The 18,675-nt window shown below is 42.1% G+C and overlaps 1 protein-coding gene across 4 annotated transcripts in view; it reads right to left on the bottom strand.

The window, feature by feature from the left end:
• Window positions 1-3,365, bottom strand: part of LRFN5 (leucine rich repeat and fibronectin type III domain containing 5) — a 256,864-nt gene extending 253,499 nt beyond the window's left edge. For 2 of the 4 annotated variants that reach the window (XM_033950717.1, XM_033950716.1), the window contains exon 1: window positions 1,357-3,365. The gene's annotated coding sequence lies outside the window, so the exon portion shown is untranslated. The remainder of the gene's footprint in view (window positions 1-1,356) is intronic. The other 2 variants (XM_033950718.1, XM_033950719.1) reach the window with 1 other exon arrangement.
• Between the last annotated feature and the right edge of the window lie 15,310 nt (window positions 3,366-18,675).

Genomic DNA, 18,675 nt, shown 5'->3' with positions numbered 1-18,675 from the left:
GGTAGATGAATTGCGAACACAACGCCTGTAATGAATAGCGGGTCGGGTCACTGGGCGGCTTAGTCTTGGCAACAGCTTGGCGGTGCCTACAGCTTGCAGGTGGACAGGTCGAGCGCAGCTCTCTGGCGCCCCCTACACACGAGAGCGGTTCTGCAGCTATGTCCCTCACATTCTCTCTCTCACACACACATACACACACACAAATATAATACATACACACACCGCAGGTAGAACATGCCATCGTATGGAGAGTTCTATAAATGCAACATCCAAGCCAAGAAATGAGCACTTCCCCGGCTTTCTATCTTGATGGTCTCTCTTAGGACTGGGGATCACCCGCATAAGGGCATAAAGGAGGAGGATAAGACTTGAATGTCACTAGATATGTAAACTCCCGGGCAAATAAAACATAACGTTACTAAATTATTAAGATCGTCTTCACATTAAAATGAAATATTCATGAAGCTAGATTTAGAAGTGCTTTATCTCGTTAACCCTAACCTCGAATGCCCCAAAGGATCCCCCGTGTAACGTTTTCAAAGTGAGAAGGAGTGTTTAAAGTTAACTAAATGAAATAATGTCGTCAGTAGAAGCTCTGTATTTTCAGGTATTGCAAGCAACATGGCAATCATCTTTTTACTGAAACATTTTTTTTTTAATTCGGAATATTACAAAAATCAACAATTGTTGCATATTTTTTTTTTACTTAAACTCACGCGTTTTATGATATCAGAAAGCACATCCTTCAAAATTCATTATATGAAAGGCAAGCAAAACGTGACCCCGTTTTTTTTTATTTTTTTTTATTGCCATGCATTCATGCAAGCAACTTCTAAGACAAATGACTATTAAATGATCACCTGCCTAGAACAAACTAGCATGAAAGGTAGATCTGTGCCAGAGGCGATTGGCATAACCTCAAGTTAGACATACAGACGCCCTCCCCCCCCCCCCCATAATTTCTTGTAGTAATGCTCTGCTCTACTGCAACACCCCCACCCCTACTTGCATTGAACCTAGATTTAAAAAAAAAAAAACCCAACATACCATTTCAGTCATTCAGTAGCTCCCAGTCCTCACAAAAGATCCAAGATTCTGAGCCCTCAAATCCAACGCAGGTTGGAGAGTATACCCCGGTCATACAGAGATAGATTTAAGCATTTTGGAACAGTTTTATTTTTCTTTCAATATAACATTATGCGGCTAGTACATGATACAGTAGAAGTACTTGGGCATTCCAACCCACCCTAATTGGGGGGGAGGGGGGAGTACAGTAGCCTGCAATGCAGCTATGACATTGGAAATAGGACCATAAGAAAAATTATGCACGGTTAGGAGTTTTATCATTATTATTACCTGATGCCTCTAGGAGAAAGACGATAGCAGTAAGACTTTTTACCTGCAGATAAGATAACAACAAATTGTTTCTGGGTAGCTTTCACAGTCTTGTCAAGAGGCTTCTGGCAACTTCGCTGCCCTTTGCCATAGCTCAACAGTGGCATTCTAGATTTCTGAATTTTGATTTTCACCAAAGGTATGGCTTAGTATGTAATCCGCATAGATTTCTCCATTAAGGCAGGCTGCTTCTGGACTCTCGGGGAGAGGCAGGGCAACTGCGAAGAGAACTGGCTTTTAAAATCATCTTCAACGCAGAAAGAACCAGAGAGAAAATACCATCTGCTTGGCTCATCCCATTCAATCACATTCTCTTCGGGTTGCTCGTCGACAAAATGCAGTGAACTCAACAACTAACATTATCTTGCAACATTTATTTATTTTTTTTTTTTAATAACAGTCTAAGCAGACCATAAAGGAGCACCCGCAAGAAGACCGAACTTCTTGCTGCAACTGTTTTAGATCCTAAATCTTAGTTTTGACCTTGTGATGTACCTGATTCAGGTTAATCCTTAAACCGCTTGCTTCAAAAGAAAGCTGCCTCGCAGAACGAACACCTTAACCAATACGGCAGCCGCCAGGAAAAAAACTGTCATGCAATGGAACGGTATGTTGTGTGCATTTACGATAATATTGTACCCATCTCCATTCTCCACATTTAACACATTTGTTACTGATCAACGAACGGATTTTTGTTGTTGTTGTTTTTTAAATAAAGCTTTCAGATCACAAACCCCAAAAAAAACAACCCCTCGCTCTGAGGGTGACGCTGGAATATTGATCCCCGTCCATGGTGCTGAAGTACGATTAAAGTCTTCCAGTTTCTCATTGTCCTCCTGGGTCAACTAGTCCAAGATGCTTCCGTTGTGCTTAAAAGGTGCAGACCATGAATCCAAGACGGAGCATTCTAGTACAGGACCCTGAAAAGCCCGTCTTCTGCAGCAAGCTGCCCATAACGAAACCGTTCAAACGTACTTAGATCCCCCCCTCGTATGAAGAAAAGACCGAATCGTTGCAGCTCAGACAACCTCCACCCCCATCCTAGTGGAAGCGCCGTCAAGCCCGCCGCGCATTACAGTCACTGTCGCGAGCTGAGCCTCCGAAAACCTTTGGCCAAGGGGAGAGAGGTGTTCCTCTCTTTCATCCAGCGACGACGGAGCCATGGGCCGTGCATTCAGGCAGCCTGGGCGAGGAGCTCTCGGTTCTGCATTAAGCGAGCTGTCTCTCTGGCGAGCCAAGGCAGCGTCTCTGCGGTGAGAGCGATCAAGTGGCTGAGATGGGAAAGTCAGATGAAATCTCAGCAGGCAGAATTGCGCCGCTGCACCTAGCACTTCCCCCAGTTCAGCCTCCACGCTGAGTTAATCCTAAGAGTGATTGAGTGCCATATACGTGTCTCCAGTCCCAGAATAATAAAAGACAAGGAAGGATTTTGGACGGTTTCAACTTCTTTAGCATTATTAAAGTCCATTACTGACCAAAATGCTATATTAGTCTTTAGCTGGATTGGAAGTCATGCTGGTTTGCACACCACAGAGACACAACGAGCAACCCCCCCAAACGATCAATTCAGGATCTGCATTAGTTTCATGAACGCAATCGGAAAGTGCCACGAATTCCGTATATATTTTTATTTGCCAGAAAAAAACAAATCGTCGCTGTTAGTTTTGGCACGCAGTGCATCCCTTTCTAAAATGGTATCCCAAATGTGCAAAATTCTTGGCCTCGTTGACGGGAGCAGCATTTGTCCTCAGACGATGAAAAGAATAAGGTCATTTGAAGAGCAAAACAATATGCAGGTTAAGCATCTTCCGACTGAGACGTTTGACGGACAGACGTGGAGTGAGCGACATGTCCCCCGGGGCTGCCGCGGCGCCTTCTCGCCTCCAGCAGCACGGCTGCAAACGAAACGACAAGCTCACAGAGAATTTCAGGAGAAGGGATTCACCCCCAGCAGCTCTGACAGCGGCGAGGCAGCCTCCTTCCTTCCCTCCCTCCCTCCCACGGGGCGCCGTTCTCCTCTGCCTGGGCCGAGATGTGCTCTTTGGCGCAGCCCCTTCCCGACTTTAGAGCTAAGGAAACGTGAACCCGTGGAGAAAAACTCTAAGCCGAAGGCACCGGAGGGGATGGCGAAGGGCCAGCGAATGCCATTTCTGCACTCGAGCGATCCACAGCCTTCGTATGAGTTCCGTTTGCAGCCATGCGCGGAGGATCGATGCAGCAAAACCTGGATCGGGGTGCTCTAGTTTCCCCCCCCCCCTCCTTGTTCAAGGCATCGACAGAGCAGAGGCCACAATTTGCGCTCCAGGCTAGAGGACCGGGCAAAGGCCCGGTCCGGTAAGGCCTAGTTACAGGCTCCCTCCCCAGCAATCTGCAGACATAGGCGCGCGTTATCCACGCGCTCAGAACCTGAGAAGTAGGGCAACACCTGTACTAGTCCCGCGCCAGCCTCGTTTCTCGGCTTTCCATTGGTTCCTGAGAGACGGGGTGGCATTGGGGGAAAAAAATTCCACGCGAACCAATCAGGAAAGGAGTCGCTCCTGGGAGGGAGGGCAGTGACTGGAGGGATTGAGCGGAGTCTCTCTCCGGTTATAAGTGGCCCCGGTGCCATCCCCCTCTGCTTCCAAGGTGAGCTGGAAGAGCTATCGGCTCTGGCGGAAGTAGGACTCCGGTGGCAAAGAGAGAGGGAATGTTTCAGTCGATTTGTGTGTGTGTGTTTGTTGGTTTGTTTTAATTTGTTCTTGTTCAAGACAAGTAGAGATTTTTTTTTTTGTTAATTATTGCTATTATTGTACCGTAATTATTATTTACTGACAATCGAGTTTGGATGAAGATTCTGCGTGTTCAGCAAAACAGTCTACTGTGGGTAAGGGAAAGTCTTAAAATAGGATGCTGGATCTAACGCTGTAGCAAATGCGCATGCTGCTTATTCGTTTCTTAAACAAATAGGTCGTTCTTCCTTTAAAGTTTGGGACACTGGGAGTTTTTTTTTCCAAACATTTTGAAACAACATTTAGGCTACAACTTAGCTCCTGTGAAGTACCCAAGAGCAACCCGTACGTTTATGACGTTAGTTTGAAAATGTGGAGTTTTGCAACATGTCACCTTAGCATCAGAACAATGTTCCCTGCTTCATCAGCCTCTTGGATCTTTGTGGTGTTAGCTTGGATGTTACAAATTGAAAACACTCATTTGGAATTTTGAATGACTGTGTCACAGCAGCAAAAAAATAGCCAAAAGAAATGTATATGTAGAAGGTTAATGGAATAGGGTGTCATGCCTGCATTTGACAGGAAGATTGAGTGCTTTAAAATAATTTACTCTGTAAGTAGGAAATGGTATACAAAGCTTAAAATCTGATATTCTATGTAATTAGATGTAGTTTACATTATCTAGATAGACAATATTTAGATGTAGTTGAAATGAAATTGTTCTTGCCTTTTACATTAAATAAAAAAAACATTATAAGCTAGCCATACCCTTCAGTGGTGTGTGTGTGTATGTATATATAAATATACATACATAAATACCCAAAAACATAAGTACAGTGGTACCTTGGATTCCGAGCATAATCCGTTCCAGGAGCATGTTCATAATCCAAAATGCTCATTTATCAAAGCGAGTTTCCCCATAGGAAATAATGGAAACTCGCTTTGATGCGTTCCCCCCTCCCCCCCCCCCCCCCCCGAGAACCGGTATTGCTCCCCCCGAAGGCCCCCCTGCCTGGAATGCGCTCCCGAGAGAGGTGATGGAAAGTCTGACCCGACATATACATGTTTCGGCCTGATGGCCTGCCTCAGGGGTCTACAATCATAGACACATTTATTAATAATCATAAATACATCATGATAAAATTGATGAAAACAAATCAAGAATAAATTTTAAAAAATAACCAAAAGAATATTTCATAATGTCAACAAAGAGGAAAAAGATGACAAACAATTGATTAAAAACATAAAAGACCATTCCTTCCATTTTATAGGACCCCTGATGAAGATGTGTTGATCGAAACACGGACTGTGTCGGGTCCTGTTAGTCACTTAAGACGGTTCACTTGTGTGCAACAAATTGTTTATTGAAATAAACTTTGCCTGCATTTTGTACATTTGCTCTGTTCATTTGTCCTGCAGTTTCGTCTTTTGCTTTGGTTTCACTGCTTCTTTACTGCAGACTTGTTAGATTTTGTTCTTTTGTCCGGTACAGTTTAATGCACAGCATGATTATGTTTAAGGGTGAAGAGGTGAAAAAAACCCAAAATTTTGTTTTCCCATGTTGTTTATGGGATGTTTTGAACTTTTCTGTTGTTTGGGGTTGATGTTGTCAGTAGTATGCACTGTTGCTCAAATAATGTGTTGTGCTCTGTGCCTATTCACAGTGTGCGTGCACAGTATTGTAATTAGAGTGCACTATTTGTTCAACAGTGCACATGACAACACAGAAAAAAATTGGAACTTTGCATTTTTCCCTAATTATTTTATTCTTGCAGTATCTCAAAAAAGAACATTTGTAAAGATAAAGGTGGCATCATGTTGTAATTATCCATGACGGCCAGTATGTCCAAATAAAATGGGTATCTTTAACAAACAGAATAAAATCCTTTGCATGAAGCACTGTCAGTTTCCTGAATCGTATTTGTTACTACTATACATAATTTAAGATGCACTTGGTACTAAATAGTTGTTTGGTTAGTTGAGGGGATTCCATAAATGAACATTTATGAAGAGAAGGACTAACATGAAATTTATATGCTATATTCTGTAATCTGTGCAAGCCTCAGCGCTCAAATTTTGCTCAAGAACAACTTTATAACCTAGGTTCTCACTGTATTACATACTAGCATTTTCATGCATATGTGTGCATTTATATGTGTACATGCTAGTATTGACAAGGCAGGCATATACCAAGGCAGAGCATGGGTGGAACATAGGTAGGGCTCCCATATTATGAGTATAACTTACAGCTATGGGTTGAGGTTGTTCTGTGCCTTAAATAGGCCTTGGGCGGGCCTGCTTATTTACCTGGACAGGTAGATTTTGGTGAAATGAACAATCATGAAATAAAAAATTCAGCCATTACACTTTCTCACATTGCACAGGATTCACTAGTTAGAAAAACCTGTTGATAGATAGGGCCTAATCCAAGAGCAGGTGAATATGTGGTGTTAGTGGCTATACATAAATATATGAAACTAGAAAATATTGGATAGGCCAGAATATAATAATCAGAGAGGCAAAAAGCAAAAGATGAGAATTTAACATATTGATTTCACATGTGTTATGTGCTTGAAGGTACAGGAAGGCAGACTGGGACATTAGTGTGATTGACAAGCACCATAGGAAATTTACCCCAGATGGCAAAGCTTAAGTATCATAGGGTTTCTTTGTTCAGATATGTGTCCAGCCTGGACTAGGCTGGTCCTTAGGGAAGTTATAGGCAGACAGGAGTTGGCCTCTGGCCTGGTTGCCTCACATTCCAAGGGGCTCTGATTTTGCAGTGAGAAAGACTAATCAAATCCAGATGTGTAATATCATTGTATAAATCCAGAATTAAGTTTTAGTAAGTCAGTAAGTCATTAAATCTACACAATAGGAATTTACTTATGTAGCTATAGGTAACAAGTGTAGATCAGAATACGTTTTACTTTGATTTCATATATTTGAAATCTAAAGAAATTCTGAGAGGACTACATCTGGGATTTAACCTCTGACCTTAAGCAACTTTTTCTACTCTGTGAAACTCTGACGGGAGGGGGGTTAATCCCTCCTTCTCCTCTAGTTTCAGTTAGATAAAGGGACATGAATTTCTTAGTACAGAGATACAGGTTGATTGTACCAGGAAGTGATTTAAAAGCTGTATGTGTACATTAGTCTTTGTGAGTACATTACAATATCTGCCTCTGTATTTCTTCTTTATAAAACATGTAAGCTTAGTATAAAAATGTAACTTTTTAGATATAAGAATGTAATTTTTAGGAATGCTTTTGTGACATGCCCATATGAAGGTATAGAAGCAAGCCTTATATGGAAGCAAATAATTTGGACCAGTTAGATTGTAGCGAAGGAATGTCGTCATTTAGGATATATATGGATGTATCACTGGTAAAACGCTGGAATTCGTTACTAGCAAGGCCAACTTTTGGCTTCTGTAATAATTCTCATGATGCAAATAACCTTATGATAAATAATTTTTGATAATTAATAAATAATAATTTTCTTTTGAAAACATTTGCGTCATTCCATTATTCCTATGCATTTCTGCACACCTAGAGCAAAGCTAGCAGCTTAATTGGCACCCACACTTGGCACTGCTGCTTTAGAGTGCGCTTGTGTCCAATTACCCTGCTTAGGGTGTCCCTGACACATCAACTTTATGGCTGGCCTAACTACAAGGAATTCTGGCTGCAAACCCTTTAAGGCTGTGCTTCCCAAACCACTCCTGTCCTGTCCTGTCTGAGTATCCAGAATAAATATGCTTGACATAAATTTGCATACACTGAAACCCTATTTGTGGTTATCCAACAAAGCTGACCCAGAACAGATTTGTGAGGCCCCGTCTTCAGGTGTTTCCTTAAGAAATTTAAACATGTATGGGAATAGATATGTAGGGAGATTTTAAGAAGGGACCTCTATGACCTTTTGACTCTTATGTTGATGTAATAAAATGTCACAGCCTGCAAAGTATTGAGCTGAACTCATGCAAACCACCAAAACCTAAAATTTTACTACACCATCACAGATCAGGTTGAAAAACAACAAGCATGGCCTAGTGGCAAACTGCAGTGGGGTGGGGAGCATTTAAGTAACAAGGCATTTGTGAGGATACAGAAAAGAGATGCTCCAAGTCAAACTTTCTACCTCACTTTAGTCTAGCTTTCAGAGTTCTGGTCTGTCTATTGTTTACTGTTTACATTAATGAATAACAACTCTAGCTTCAACCAATGAGGCTGAGGCCTGTGGAGGGCTCACATGTACTAATTTTTGGTTAGTTTGTGCCTTGTAGTGAAACTAATTTTGTCTGTTAGATTGTATAGTAAGAATATATTTTGTTCTTGAAGACGTGGGGATCCTGGTGCTTCTGCTGTAAACCACACCTCTGGCAATGTGATACATAGAATTGAGCTTAGGATACGCTACTATGTCGTTTGTGGTCCATATCAACCAAAGTGAGATAAATATTTACACTTACAGCACCTTAAAATCAGTAAATTTCAGGGATGTGGCAAGCATCTGCCCTGCAATTACTACAAAGGATAGACACATACTACATAATAAACAAATCAGCATTAGCTGATGCATGTACCCTGACCCAAACGTTTGTAGGATAACACTTGATCTACCTTGCAGAAATCACCTTGCCTCTGATTTTTGAAGCACATCAAGCCCCTCCCAAAGAACACCCCCTATACAATACAGGGGAGGGAGTGAGGACTTCCCTGGTGCCTAGGGTCAGGAGCAATATCCACTCATTTTTGCCTTCTCTCATGCCAGGTTGAACCATGAGTACCATGAGACTACCAGTAGGGGTCACAGCCACCATTCAAACCCAGCATCATAGGTCAGGAGTGAGTGGTGATCAGTTCTCCTGTTTCACCCTGGATACCAGAGAACTTCTCTCCCTACTCCAGTGGGTACTGGGGGTTCTTTGGGGGGAGAAAGTCATGATATTGCTGCAAGAGGGATCAGGTGCCTTATCCTATCAATCCTGACAGTATACAATAATGTCCGATGTGCTAGCCAGATCTCAAATTTCAGGGGTGCCAGAGCACAGGGTGTGTGTGTGTGGGGGGGGGGGGGGTGACACCAAATTTTGCCTCATTCTGCCATTCTTTGAAACCCCCATGACACCCACATATTTGAGCTGGTAAGGGTGCCTAATCCTGCCTGCAGAAGTGCTCCTCCCACCTGTAATAACTCCAGTCTAAATACTACGTTTACACAAGATTAACCATCACTGATACTACCATGCCCTGTCATGCATTCCATTCCCTATCATTCCTAACACATCTTCTCATGCACTGTTATGTATTACCTTGCACCATGCACTGTCATGCACTGTCATTGCTGACACATCCACACTTTGTCAGACAATCCATACTATGCCATACCATGCACATATTACCATTCACAGTTATGTATTGTCCTACCAGGCCATGCACTGCTAAGTTCATGCCATGCTCTTTCATGTACTGTCTGCCATACCATGTATGGTCATGTATCATAACCCCCTACGAATCTCTCTTAGTTACCACAATGTCATACCAAATTCATAACATCACTGCCACTGTATGAGGCCTTCTCCTGTCATATCCTCTTAAGTATTGCCATGCTTTTTGAACACTACCATGCTCCCCTTTGTATTGTCCTATCATGTCCTGATCTAAAATGTACTGTCATGCTCTACATTTCTATACTCTGCTATGTTTTCTTATGTATGCAAATTTGTAACCTTTCTGAGCTCTTCTGGGAGGATGAGATATAAATATAAATAAATTCATTTTTGATGCATTGATAATTGATTAGATCAGCATCATATAAAAAAATTTGGGTGCCTAGGTTCTTTTATAGAAAAGGCTCCTACCATATACCTTCCAGGCACCTGATTGGAGGAGCCTGGTTATAGACTTTCCATCAAAATGGTCAAAGCCTTTTTACGATTCATTCCAGAAACTGGAAGAGATGTAAAATATGGTATGCAATATATCAATTATTGTAACATTGAAAGATTTTGAAATTGTGTCATTTGTTTGGTCGAACCATTAACATTGATGTTGACATCAAGGTCTCTGTTGGGCTCAGGAAAAAAAAATATTTAGACATGTCAGTCAAAGTATTCTCTAAAGGGCTGTTAAACAGAAATGGCACAAAGAGCAATGGAATAAGCTATAACTCTTTTCTGTACAGCTGGTCTGTATATGGAAAAAAAAGATTCTCTAACTGGCACAAAGATAAGATAAAGAAACAAATTATAGTTCTATGCACCAACCCTTAATTGTTTCAGACATTAGCCTAATTGCCAAACTTATAGGATGAAAGATAGCATCATTTCATTATCCAAGTCTGTACTCCCAGTCCTAAGGGCTAATGAATATATATGAGAAACATTTACATATAATGGATGTAATAGGCATGTACATCAATCTCATGCATATTCATTGGGGATATCCTGGAAAACTAACCCACTGATGGCCCTTGAGGACTGGGAGTGAAGATCAAGGATTTAAAATTTTACAGGCCTCGTTGAATTTCTCTGTAACATAGTAATGTACAGTAAGAGACAGCAGATAAAGAGCTGCATGGACCATCCATCCTGGCCAACAGTTACATTCATTATCAATGCAATGTTGAACCAACAATCCAGTATATTAATGCATTTTACTTGCTAAGTTCCACTATAAGATGTCTTCCCCTCCCCCCGAGATATGTAAGACCTGTATAAATGTGATATAAAATATACATACTTGATCCTGATCCATTCTTGCCATTTTCAGGGCTTAGAGTACAGGCAGTCCCCGAGTTACAGACACCCGATTTAAGTACAACTCGTACTTAAAAATGCAGTTGTGGCTTCATTTGATTTCACTGAGCAGTATTTCCAGTGGCATAGACTCCTACACTTCTCCTGTAGCATTCAGGAATGGTGCATGGCCACATCAAGAACAGTGTGTGGTTGTGCATACTGTACCTTAGAGCAGTGGTCCCCAACCTTTTTGACATCAAGGACTACTTTTATAGGAGCAAATTTTTCCAGGGACCAGTAAAGGAGGGGTGGGGAGGATTTGGGGTGGGTTCGTACGGCAGTTTTATACACAATAGACATTACATTTCTATTATTAGTAATTTATAATATCATAATAGAAATTATACAGTTTACCATAATGCAGAATCAGTGGGAGCCCTGAACTTGCAGAACCCCAATGACCCCACAACCCATCCCACTGCACAGCATCTTTCCATCTCTCACTCCCATCCTGCACAGCAGAACTTCACCGACCCTCCCACCGCAAGGCTGACATAACTCATTTCCAAACAGCAGCGGCGACAGCACTGAATAGGCTGCTTCGCTGCCTTCCGTGCCGGGGCCTTTCCTGTGCTGCCACATCACTGATGTTGTCATCAGTGACGCGGCCGCAGAGGGAAGACCCTGGTGGAAACACATGGGACAGGAATGCGGGATCTCTTAGGTGAGACAGATATAGTGGATGATGTGGATGAGAAGACTGGATGGGCCACAAGGCCTTTATATGATGTCAATTTCCATGTTTATATGGTTGTTTCTAGACTTTATATTTTCCCATAACTTCATCTGAGAGAGGCTTAAGCTCTGTTATGCAATTATTAAGAAAAATATCAAGTATTTCCAGCACTGGCCACAAAGACTCCTATGTGACCACTGGTGGTTTTAGAAGAAGATATGAAGAAAGATTGCCCAGCTTTCCTGCCCATGGTGCATCTCTTGAAGTCTTGGAGGCGCCCTCTCAAACCACCGGACTGGCATCTTACCCAAAATGTATCCCCTCCTCTGGTCGTGGGACTTCAGTCAGTGGTTCAGACAGGTTCCAATCAACAAACATAATAATTCAGATACATACAGAATATTACCAATAAAACAAGGAAAGAAGCAACATATATTACATACATAAAAACAGTCTGGCCGACATTCAGCCTGCAGAAGTCAGCTTTTTGGTTTTTTTATGTTATCGCTAGCAGATCTAGCCCTGCATATTCAATGCACCAAGAGTGTGATTTTTTTGTTGTTGTTCGTTGTTTCTGCTATTTGTTTTGTTCATTTACAAATTTGGGGCATGAAAAATCAGGTGAATCTGAGATCTGCAATCAGTCTTATGATTCAGATGTATGAAGAACTCCTAATTCTGTAGAACTCTTTTTTCTTTCTTTCAAAGCTATGGCAATGTACTAAGTTGAAGCTGCTCCTTATTGGTACTGCAGACTCCTGCAGTACCCCAACCTGTATGACAACTTATTCTCATGATCCAAAGTTGACAAACTTTTTTTCACAACTGTCCAAAATTGCAGCCAGTAGTACATCTAGCTTTACGTGTGAGGGCAGCCATTACTGGACCATACACCCAACAATCTCACTGCTATTATAATACCATCACTCTTTCTTTTCATAATTCTGATAAGCACCAATATTTCCACAGAATCCAGAGAAAGCTATCATACAGTATTTTAATCTTAATACTCTCTATATACTTTCCACATTTTGTTTTAAAATCAAAATTTGCTATTGAAAAGTAACAATAGCATTCTAAAAGTCAACCCTAGTACAAACGATTGTATGCTGCTAACATCATTATCTTTTGTTGGCTGTGGAAATCAATTGAGAAAACAATTATAGTGTGTTCTGTTATCTGGCTTTGTTTTCCAAATATTATGACAGTTTGCATTTCAGTTTCAGTTAACTAAACTTTTGTTTTGAGTTTGATTCCGTGACAGTTGCCACTGTGGTGCCATCAATTACTGATAAAAGCCTCTTTCCATTTTCTGATCCTAATTATAACTAAGGCAACATTAAAACTCAAAAGTTATGGCATTTTCTCAGAAACAAAAGGTGATGCCTAAAACAAACATGTATTCTTATGTGATTCATAGGGAAACACAGCATTCACGTTATTTTTTATTTTTTTATTTTATTCATTTATTACATCATTGCAAGTTATAACACTCGTTCAAGCAATACAGAGCCAATTCCAAAAAAGAAAAAAAAAACCTAAACGGAAAAGGAATGCTATCTAAAGTAAAATATTATTGGATTTGGTCTCTTCCTTAGACTACAAAATCTATATCTGAAGGGGAGGAGATAGAATTTAAGGAAGACATCTTACTTAAAACTATTCAAAGAAAAGGCTTAAACAGATAATCCTCAGCTCTTTTCATTTGCTTCGTCCCATCCCACTGGTTAACTTCTTAAGGTCCAGAAAGTATCTCAGATGTTCAGGGAGGAAAAACACATATCTCAAATTCAAATATTTAATTATACATTTGCAAGGATATGCTAGCAAGAAAGTAGCCCCCAATTTTCTTGTTTCCTCTCTCATTACAAGAAATTCTCTTCATCTCTCCTGGGTTGATTTTGTCACATCTGTATAGATCCATATTCTCTGCCCACAGAATGGAATTGTTCCCTTTTTAAAATAAATTCCTATAACAGATGTGAGATCTTGTTCAAAAACATTTACTATCAAAATAGCACGCCCTTTAACCTCAGAGAGGGAATCTTCAAGGATCCCTGTTAAATCTTGCAAATTTTTTCCAACAGTTCCTCATGTAAAGGCACTTTGTCTATCCCATATTTTTTTTTGTCTTTAGCAACTGGCAGATAGTAAGCTTTATTTATAGGAGGAATACTTTCTTGAGGAAATTTTAAATTCTCCAATAGAAATTTCTTAAACACATCAATTGGGGACATATAATTTTTGGGCAATTCAAAATCCTAAGATTCAAATGCCTATTAAAGTTCTTTATTTGCTCAATCTTTCTTAAAACAAAGTTCTGTTCTTTAATAACTGTTGAGATTGATTCTTTCAATGTCAAGGTTTCTGTCTGAATTTTTTTCCATCCAATCTTGCTGCACTTTTTCAATATTTAAAGAAAAAAAATTGACTTTGGTTACAAGTACCTCCATATCTTTGCTGTTTTCTCTACTGTTGAATCCAGGTTCTTTTTGGCTGCCTAACGCATCTCCAGTGTAACTGCTGGTGATGCCGCTGGCTCTCCAGCCTCCCCGGCATTCTTTGCAGCCAACTGTCCTTCTACGAGTGAAGCTCTGCCCACATCAAGCTCCAGGATTTCCTCCTCTTCTCGCTTGGGGCTCGACCCAAGGCTCCGTGCCTCCGCTGCGGCTGGACAAGGAGGCATGGCAACCATTGGGGGCAACAAAGAGGTGTCATATTCCAGTGAGTCGAGCTCTCCCACGCTCGACTCCACAGCAGACTTCAATCCCCAACTGCCACTCCAGAATCTGAGGAAGCGTCAATTGAATTGTGAAGGAGAAAAGAGCCAGCAACATTGCGTCTCTAAACATCCCCTTGCTCTTAGAATGCAGAATTTTCCATAAGTAAATTTTTAAATGGTTTTTCTGAGGCAAAATATGAAACAGTATTAAGAGTAGACAGAACACCATCAAACACCATTCACCATCTTTATTCCTCCCCCTCAGCATGCACATTTATTATGTACTTAGGAAACAAATTAAAAAAGGACTGTATTTGATCTAATAATTTCTGTTTCTTTTTCTTCATTTGTCCCATATTCTTTACTTTCTGTGTAACATTGTTTGAAATTTCTAATAATATAAAAAAGGACTCGACACGGGCCCTGTTTCGGTGTGTCGCCTGCATCAGTTGTCCAAACAATCTCTCAAGGGGCAAAGCAAAACACAATCCCACTGATCAAACTAGGACTGTTTTAAAACAGTTTTAATAACAAAACAGTCTGGAAACACTTCTTTGAATTGCATTTGAAGGAGAAGAGCTGCCAGACTGTTTTGCTGTTGCTGTAAGCATTGCCAGATGCCCTTGCTGTATTAAACAGTTGAAAACACTATTAAATCATGTAACTTACAACCCAAAAAAACATACATTAAGCAGGAAGAATCTCAAGGAAAGAGGCAACATGTATGACATGCATTCAATACAAGTACAGAAAAACACTCTGTCTGACATTGAGCCTACAGCAGTCAGTGTTTATATATATATTTTTAATGCTGACTGTCGCTGGCAGATCTAGTCCTGCATATTCATTGCTGGGCCATGTCTGGCTACTGACATTGAACATCTGGGCTAAATACATGTACAGTCTCTACAATGGGTCTAAATGTGAAAAGGAGGTGACCTCTTATATCAGGGGTGTCCACACTCTTTTGGCTTGCGAGCTAATTTTAAAATGATCAAGTCAAAATGATCTACCAACAATAAAATTTTAAAAAAGCACACTGTACACTGATAAGGTAGGCTGCAGAACCTATCATAAACTGACCTTGCAACAACCCAATTGCTGTATATAATTTAGGTTTATTAGCAACTAGTCTTTAAGCCCGTTACATTAACGGGTGCTAGAATAGATGTGTCTGTCTGTCTGTGTTTCTTTATCTCTCTCTCCTTGGCCGCTGTCTGTATCCTTCTGTCTCCCCCTCCCCCCCCCGAGCAAAGCTGTCTGCCCCAGCACCCACCTCCCCCCAAATGTCTCTCCATGGCCCTCTTCTGTCTTCCCCCCCCAGAGCAAAGCTGTCTGTCCCCAGCACACCTCCCCCCAAAGCAGCCCCTTTCCCTATCTCTCCATGGCCCCTTTTGTCTCCCCCCAGCACACCCCTCCCCCCAAAGCAGCCCCCTATCCCTCTCCCTGTCTCTCCATGGCCCCTTCTATCTTCCCCCCCAGAGCAAAGCTGTTTGCCCCAAGCACACCCCTCCCCCAAAGCAGCCCCCTTTCCTTCTCCCGCTGACTCTCTCTCTGGCCCCCTTTCTCTGTCTGTCTTTCTGTCCCTCTCCCTGCCCCTGTGACTTTCTTTCTTTCTGTCTCCCTCCCTCCCGCTGTCTATCTGTCATTTTTCCCCATTTCCCTGTGCAGCAGCATAAGGGGTTAGGGAGTTTCTCAGGCTGGCAAACTGTCCTCTCCTCTCCCTCTCTAATGCTCCTCCTATGCTTTCCTTTTCTTTTCTGTTCTGTTCTCTTCCTCCTTCAGCATCCCCTCCTCTTTGTCCTCTCTCTGCTTCTCTCCTCCTCTCCGATTTTCTTCTTCTACCTTGCCTCTCCTCCACCCTCTGATGCTCGTCTCTCCTGATTCCCCCCTCTGGTGCTGCCCCACCCGTGGTTGGCACCCATTGGCTGCTGCGCGCGAGACCTGCCAGCGGCCGGATCCAATGGGAAGCAGCCATCTGTTGAAGGCTGGAGTCGGGAGTCAGCGCCAGGAGCTTTAACGGCTGGTGGTTCCGCGTAGAAAGAATCACGCGCCTCTTTGAAAACTGTCACACCGCTGGAGCCGGGAGGCGATGGAGAGGGCAGGGGGTGCTAGCGGCTGGCAGCTGCCGCTCCGCAGGTGTAGAGCAGGGAAGGGCGCACATGCGCACTTGTCTTGCCTCGCGTGAGGCCAGACTGTAAGCCGCGCATGCGCGCTTCCTAGCTACAGCTCACGGAAAACGGACGCACGCATAGGAAGTGCGCATGCGCGACTTACCGTTTTATTATATTAAATAGACAAAAGTCAGCTTTTCATGGAACAACAAAGTGCAGCACATTGAGCCAATGGATACATACAGAGTGGCCACCTTCTATCTATGGATCCATCCTAAAATGAAGCCAGCCGTTATGCCACTTATATATTTTTAGTCCAGTAGCCTAGCCTGGTTACAAATTACATACCCACTTTTTATTGGGTTGACACATTTATCATATCTACTAATTGTATAGTGTGCATTTGTATCTCGGAGCCATATTGAAGCATGATATCACCCAGTATCAAAATCTGACTCCTCTATTTCCCTGACAATGCATTCTTAATACCAAGGTCAATAATTTCTGAGAGCAGGCCCCCTCCCCTCCTGAGCTTCATTGTCCTTCATTAGTAGTTTAAATAACTTTTGGTAGGACATCTGATCTTGCTGTAATGGTGCCTGGGCTTATCTTCTTGTTCTTGTTTTGGGTTCGTCGTCTTCTGGAATGTCCTAAAACATCCAAGGCTGTTAGTCAGCAGATAACCAGTGTTGTAATAGTCAGCAAATGCTTGCCAGCCTTCTGGGGCAAAGATGAACACAGAGCATATTATTTCTTGCTGAAAGGGAAAGATATAATTGTCCAGAAACTAGAATTCAGTAGCACAATGTCTCTCTTCAAAATATAACTTTTGGGGTCTCATAGAGGTCTTCACCTACATTTTCATGAAGGTCTTACTCCTGATTTTTCCTCAACACAGAGAAAATGTTAATTATCATTTATATTTGGGGTTTTTTCAAAGAGGTCAAGGCAGATGACTTCAAAATATGCAATGTCACCTCAGTAGCAACTATACAAGAATAGACAAATATACCCCCTCCCCTTTTACTAAACTGCGATAGCGGATTTTAGCACAAGACGCTACTCTGAAGGCCCCACACTGCTCCCGATGCTCATAGGCTCCCTGCGCTAAAAAACGTTATTGCGGTTTAGTAAAAGGGGGCTATAGTGCAAAATATAGACAGCAGATATAAATTCTCAAAATGGACACATTTTAATAACTAAATTGAAAATAAAATCATTTTTCTACCTTTGTTGTTTGGTGATTTCATGAGTCTCTGGTTGCACTTCCCTCTGACTGTGCATCCAATATTTCTTCCCTTCTTTCTGCCTCCTGCATGCTTCCTCCAGACCTCATTCCATTCCCCATGAGTCCTACTTTTTCTTCCTCACTCCCTGCCCCCTTTATTTCTGTCTTTCTCTCTTCCTTCCCCCTTTCTGTCTGCCTGTCTTTTTTTCTCTCTCCCTGCCCCTTTCTTTCTTTCTGTCTGCCTTTCTTTACCTCTCTCTCCCTGTACTATGCATTTAGTGCCCTGAGGCAAACTTTTATACAGGCCCAACATAGAGGTCTGCACGAGAATCACGTGGGTCCCACGGGGACCCTGCAGGGATCCCCCCCAGGCCCACAGGACTCCAATGGGAGATGGAACTGGTGTTCCCGAGGCCTACCTAATATTCTATTGATCAAGTTGCTGATTGCCGTACGTCCACCAGTTGTGGAGACATAGCTGGAGCTTGATGGCCACATATAATCACTTCCTTATAGAGGTGCTCCTGATTGGCTATTGGGTTCCTGCTTTCTCTCTCAGATTGGTGGAATGAGCCTTGGCAATGCATGAGATCTCCCCCCATCAAGGATCTTGTGATTAAGCACCAGCACTCACTGTGGCTGTGCAGCAGAAGAGCGTGGGAAAGACTAGGCAGCAACAGTGTGCTCCGGTGCTGGACTATCCTGCAGCAAGTAAGACCAACTTAAAAAAAAAAATTGAAGCGAAAAATTCTAAAGTCATGCAAGCCTGTTCTGACCTTCCTCTCTGCCGGTCCCAACTCTCACCAGCTACAGCAAGGGAGATGTTCATTTTGAGGGGGGGCTAAGCTCAAAGTGGGAGGCCCAACCCCCTCTCATGGTTATGCCACCAATTCTGTTTAGTACAAAATGAAGTACTTGCTGCATTTGTTTTGGGGTTCCCAATTCAGTTGTGATATTCATATTTCTATTTGTAATTTGTGATCCATTCTGTATTTGGTGAAGGTCTGTCGTGTGTGTTCTGGCATAG

Source organism: Geotrypetes seraphini, chromosome 7 (genome assembly GCF_902459505.1).
Source record: "Geotrypetes seraphini chromosome 7, aGeoSer1.1, whole genome shotgun sequence".
Taxonomy (NCBI): Eukaryota; Metazoa; Chordata; class Amphibia; order Gymnophiona; family Dermophiidae; genus Geotrypetes; species Geotrypetes seraphini.
The sequence above is the reverse complement of the archived record's forward strand: the minus strand, read 5'-3'. Positions and strand labels throughout refer to the sequence as shown.